The sequence below is a fragment of the Saccopteryx leptura genome, chromosome 1 (assembly GCF_036850995.1).
Source record: "Saccopteryx leptura isolate mSacLep1 chromosome 1, mSacLep1_pri_phased_curated, whole genome shotgun sequence".
NCBI classification, from domain to species: domain Eukaryota; kingdom Metazoa; phylum Chordata; class Mammalia; order Chiroptera; family Emballonuridae; genus Saccopteryx; species Saccopteryx leptura.
The window spans coordinates 42,194,870-42,200,904 of record NC_089503.1 but is presented as its reverse complement, the minus strand read 5'-3'; the positions used below and the strand labels follow the sequence as shown (position 1 = coordinate 42,200,904).

Below are 6,035 nucleotides of genomic sequence, written 5' to 3'. Positions count from 1 at the left end.
CTTTGTTTTTATACAGAGGCTTAGGCTGTGGCTGGATATCAGCTCCAAAGATATACCAGGTAAAGGAGTCCCCTACACCACCCATGCAAGACCCATCCTCTGTGACTAATGAAACTGGCATTGAAACTGTGGCCGAGAGCCACTGCCTGAGACAGCCCCACTAGTGACAGCCTGGGGAAGCCAGCACCAAGGGCTGAGGGACATCAGTAACTAGAGACAGGGAAAGACCCATCCTAAAACACCCCCCACTGAGTGATGACCACTCCCATTGCCACATACGTCAAGAGATCACAGGTCTCTGCCAGCTCCCATAAACCACGTGATGCCTTTCTTTTCATCAGAAACTTCAGGAGCTCCAGGAATTTAAATGTGGAGAATGTCTAGGGAAGGAAAGGAGGTCCTGGTTGCTGCAGCATGGGGAGTTTGACTTTCTATCCTACTCTGTCCCCAGGGTCCCCGCCTGCACACCCATCATGCTGCTTCCAATTCACAGACCTCCAGGCACAGGCATACCATCTGGGTTTGGGTCCCTCTGAAAGCAGAGCCTGATGGAGGTGGTCTGCTCAGAAAGTGAACCCAAGAAGCAGAAGGGTGGACTCGAAAGAGCAACTCAAAGAAATAGGAAAAGCCAAAACGAGGGCGTGTTTTCTTGATGCATCGGTAGACATGGGGGGATCAAGTCTGCTGGGACCTCTGAGGGGTGCGCAGAAGGCCTCCCTGAAATATCCACATGACAGATGATAGCTGGAGCCTCTCCTCCGTCTCCCTCCCTCACTAATTGAACAGTGTTCCTGGGGCAGCTAACTCCCTGTGCTTCTAGGAAGCACTTACTGGCTGTGAGCAAGCTCCTGGGTTGGGGGCGAAACCCCGAATCAGAATTTGTAAAGATTCTGGTTTCCAGCTTAAAGTAGGACATTGAGAAGGAGTCTGAGCCCATGTAGAACCATCCACTGTGGCTGTGGCTGAAATGAGAAGAGGCTCCAGGAGCTTATGTTGTAGACACCACAGGCTACACACACTGACCGGAACCTTCCTGAACCACTTTATGAAGTCTCACCGAGAGCAACAGGGAAATAAATGCAAAAGGAACAAGAAACGTGAATGAGTTGACCTCACACCAACGGAAGTAGGTAGTACTCCACATTTCTCCCCAGAAAGCACTGGAGAAAAATGTACTGACTTCTGAATCCTACAAATTTGGGTTCAAATCCTGGCTCTGTCCCATAGAAAGTTAGTAGCTGTAGGCATGCCACCTGACTGCTCTAAGTCTCGGTTTCCTCAAGTGCATAACAGGGATAAAAATACGTACCTTATAAAATAGTTTTGCGCAAAGCCCTCAGGACACGGTAAGCCCTTTCTCAACAAAGGGCAGCTCTTACCAAAGGGCTGGCACACTCTCCACAGCCCCAGTCACCTCTGAGCTCCAGGCTGTCTCCGAGGGAAGGTGGCTATTTCACCTTGTCTAGATTAGAGCCGCCTGGCCCCCTGACACTTCGAAGGCCAACCCAGATAGCCTTATGGCCTCTGCTGTCCTCGCCCTCAGAACCTTAAAAGAATAACTTTTTTTTTTCTGCTAGAGATTTTGTTCACACCATTTTGGAGCCACGAAGGAAGCAGGTTTGAGTGAGATATGTGAAGTTCAGGTGGTAAAGAAAAATTGAACTATGTGGGAAAGATCAGTCTTTTGAGAGCTTTCCTGGCCTTTCCCTCAACCACTGAACACAAAAATACAGGATTTCTTTTATGAGTTGTACTGCTACATTGTCTGCATTTCCATACCTTTGGGCGAACATTGCAATAAGCAAACTCAGAGTCCAGAGGTAAGTGTCCCTATGTGTCAAGTCCAATCATCTGTGTTCCTCAGTTAGGCTAAAAGTGGTGCTATGTCTATAAAAGACATTTTAAAAAAAATTATTGCCCTTATTTCAATTATTCCCATATTTTCATCCCTGGGACTCCTCAAATTTTCAGCTTTAAATGACCTAAAATTTGACTTCTTTAATCTGGGTTAAAAGAATCATGTGCTTTAATTCAAAAACTTTCTTCCCCTGATCTGCTTGGCCTGGGGGGTCTGGGGTTGGACCTTGAGCCCCATTTCAGGTCCTACTTACCAGACAATAGGTCTGCAGAAGAACTTACCTAGGAAGAGCCAAGGAAAGAGCCCGGGCTGGGGGTGAAGAGATCAGAGTTCTAGAGCCATTTCTGCTGTGAACGGGCTGTGTGACCTTGGGCAGGTGCCCCACTCTCTGGGCCCCCATTTTCTGTTCTTTATGGTGAGGAGCTTGGGCAGGCTCCTTACCTTAAAGAATCAGTAGATGTGATCCTTGGGGGCTTAGGCAGAGGTCCCCGGATAGCTGGGATTTTCTGAGCCCCGCCATGGCGTCCCTGGCCTGGCTAGGGGCTCCCGCAGGGCGGGATCACATTGCCTCAGATTCCAGGACTCGCTGCGGCACAGACCCGGGATCGGGTGACAGAGCCATCCAGCCTGGACTAGCTCAACCTCTCGGCTACAGCCGCAACCATGGGGGCTGGAAAACCAGAGCTAATGCAAGCCAGCTGGAGGCTAGGACAAGATTGATGAAGGACAGGGAGAGGATTTGGCCAGGGGGTTGGTGGGGCTAGAGCATAATTAGTCCTGCCTGCTTCCCAGAGGCCCCCAAGCTGAGTAAACCTCATTAATTGGGAGCCCCCAAATGGGAATTCCTGTTCATGACCCAGAAAAGGAAGGGCTTGTTAGGAGTTAATTAGTAGTGAAAGTGCCAATCGGGAAAAGTGTTTAAACTATTAACCGGCTGAGCACCTGTTTACCTACAAATAACTGATATGTCAATTATCTAGCATCAAAGCTGTTCCTCTAAGATAGTGATTACTAACCTCAGGGGTCCTAAAGATCACCTAGGAACCTTGTTAAGCATCAGTCTCCAAAGCAGTGATCCTGATTGGTCAACCAAGGGTGAGAACTATTGCCCCAGTGCTATTCACTAGCCCAGGATTTCTTGGTCCAACTTCAGTGGCTACATATATCAACAAAGAAGAAGTGACACAGAACAAATATTACCGTTACTGCTCTTTCTATCATTTATTTAGCATTTACTATGCACCAAGAATAATACTTGGCTTTAGAATACATTGTCTCTTTTAACCCACATAATAGCCATTTGTATACAGAAGGTAAGTTAAGTCAATGAATTCAAAGAGGGGGAAAAACTAACTATAAATAATAGTAAGTGACAAAGATTATATTTGGTCCCAGATATTTTGACTCCAGAGCACAAATATTAACTTTTTTAATGATTCCCAAAGCCTTTCCTATCTTTTGGCTGGATAAGACTCTGTTAGGCTTTTAAGGATAGCCATAGTGCAATTAAAGATATCATCCATTACACAGATAGGAAAACCAAGTCCTCAAAATGAGACATTCATTGATTCAAAGAGACCAGATTTATGGCTTTCCATCTCCCATTAGACAGGGCTATCACCTGGAATTATGGACTACGAGGAAGGAGAGAGGCCAGTCTCCAATGCTAAATGTCAGCATGTGAACCCTTACATTCAAGATACAGAGTGACTCTGTTAGGGGTATTGGGTTGTTATCACAGTCACACCACTGACCCCAGTGTGACCTGGGACAAGGCACTACACTTCTTAAAGTCTCAGTTTCCCCATCTGTCAATTGGAAATGCTGCTATCTGGTTTGCCTCCTGCTTTGTAAGGAACAAATGAGGGGAGATGAATAGGAGTCAAGAGAATGTTGTAATGACATAAGGATTGCTCCAAATGATACGGGGCAACTTTGACTTCAGGGAGCCTCTCACACAATTGTGTGGCAACTTAGGGCTTGATAAGATAGCCCTTTAGGCCTTGGTCCCCAGAGCCAGTATACCCCTCGCTGGGCTTGCAGGGAGCTAAAGAAAACACTTCCTAATTTTCTTCAGAAAACTGGCAAGATGGTTGACCAGATGGCCCCCTTGGCCTCCATGTGTGGCTCCTCAATTTGACTTTATTGGTCAGGTAAACTTCGTAGCCCTATTCTTCAGACTACGGGCAGATTCTTCCAAAGCCAACGTCACCTAGGGGCCCCATCCTGATGCCCGCCTAGTTCCTTTCCAACCCTGGTGAAGGCATGAGCCTCCCCCGCCTCCTGCTTACTCCTCGGCCGCCAGCCCAGCAGCTGTTGCCTCAGATCAGTGTGGACCATCTAATCCCCTCTCCAGAGCCCTGGCCCCCTCCTCAGGCAGTAAATTAAGGAGGATGTAAGAACAGAGGGCACCAGCGTCAGCAGAGCGGCATCCCAAACATCCTCCCCCACCCCGTGCCTGAGTCATAGGGCCCAGAATCGGCCCCCTCTCTGCCTGGGGTGAGGGAGAAGGAGGCAGGGAGAGTCAGGCCTGTGAGACGAGGGAAGTGAGAACCCAGAGGAGGGAAACGGCAGGAGGCTTATAGAGAGGAACCAGGCCAGGCTCCTTGGGGTGTTTAACTCACTCACCTTCCCTGTCACTCTGTGTGAGACCCCAAATTCATATACCATAGTGATGAGGACATGGAGTCCAGACACCAGCTTCCAAGGCCCTAATCTCATCTCTTTCACGTGCCACATTCACCCCAACTGTCGTGTCTCCACCCCTGAAATGGACAGGGAACGGTCAGCTGACAAGAGTAGGAAACACCTCTCACTGCAGGACCCACCCGGATCCCTGTGTTGAGGGGCTGTGGTAGAAGTGGCATCCTTGACAGCTGTCTTCATCTCCTGCCCCTGAGAGCATAACCAACAGGACTGATCTTAAAATTCTATATGCTATGACTTAAAAACACCATCTAAGATTCCCCATGCATATAGTGTATTGAAGATCACACCAAGAGCTTCCTGATCTGCAACCACTCTACCAACAAACTGAAGATGGAGGAGGAGAGAGAAAGATGGCATCTATTGGTAAGACCTAGAAAGAAGAACAATGTAGGGATGCTACCCAGCTTTTCAGAGATGCCACCCGGGAGCGAGGGCTGGTGAATAATGCAGTGACTTCCAATGCAGAGCTCAGAGTACAGTGGCAAACCCCATGCACTTGTGATTTTAAGTCAGCAAAATCCATACCACCTTTTAAATTTCATAGAGACATAGTAAGATGCAACTCATCCTTCAGAAACAGTATGGAAATGTTTTTCATGTGCACAAAGAAAATGGGTCTGTTCAGAGGACAGGACAAAGAATCCTGTATGCCAAAAACATCAATGTTTTGCGTTTAAGTCTTGCGGAACACACCATTTGTAGGCTGATGACTATCAAATTTCTATCTTCAGCCCAGATCTCTCAGATAAACTCCAAATCCATATATCTCTCAGTCTGTGTGACGTCCAATAGACCTTTCAAACTTAGCCTATCCAAAAGTGAACTCCTGATATTCTCTCTCAGGTTTGCGTTACACACACCTTTCCCATCTTAGCTTATGGCAACTCCATCATTCACACGGCTCAGGCAAAAACCTGGTCACTATCTTTGATTCTTCTCTTTGTCTCGCCTCTCTACTCCCACATCCAATCTGGCATGAGATTCTATTGGCTCTACTTTCAAATACTATTTCAGAAAGCTAACTACCTCTTACTCCCTCCACTATTATCACTGTGAACCAAGCTACGACCATTTCTGACTTGGATGACTGCAACAGCCTTTGTACAGTCCTCCTATGTGTACCTTAGCCCCTGTCCCCTGCCCCAGCTACTCTCAGCAAAGAAGCTAGAAGGATCCTTTTAAAATGCAAGTTAGGTCTCATAACCCTTCTGCTCAAAACCCCTCAGTGAAGACTCCCTGTTTCCTCAAACTAAAAGCCAATGTCCTGGCAATGCCCACAAGGCTCAACATAATACTTGGTGCACATCTCCTGCCACTCTTCCTCCTCTGTCTCAGGCACACTGACCTCCTTGCTGTTTCTCAAGCCTGACAGGCATGCTCCTGCCTTAGAACTTCTGTTGTAAATTTTGCCTCTGCTTAGAATAGTCTTCCGCCAGATATTTACCTTCCTCATTCTTTTTTTTATTTT

General features: G+C 47.3%; 1 long non-coding RNA gene across 2 annotated transcripts; it reads right to left on the bottom strand.

Annotated features, from left to right (window-relative positions):
- Positions 1–285: 285 nt before the first annotated feature.
- On the bottom strand, positions 286–2,381 carry LOC136388752 (uncharacterized). Of its 2 annotated transcripts, none has more exons than XR_010748213.1 (4): positions 2,300–2,381; positions 2,140–2,202; positions 832–962; positions 286–380 (listed from the first exon to the last, which is right to left on the bottom strand). It is a non-coding gene; the product is annotated as an uncharacterized lncRNA (long non-coding RNA). The 2 variants fall into 2 exon arrangements; XR_010748214.1 differs by lacking the exon at positions 286–380 and adding an exon at positions 514–609.
- Between the last annotated feature and the right edge of the window lie 3,654 nt (positions 2,382–6,035).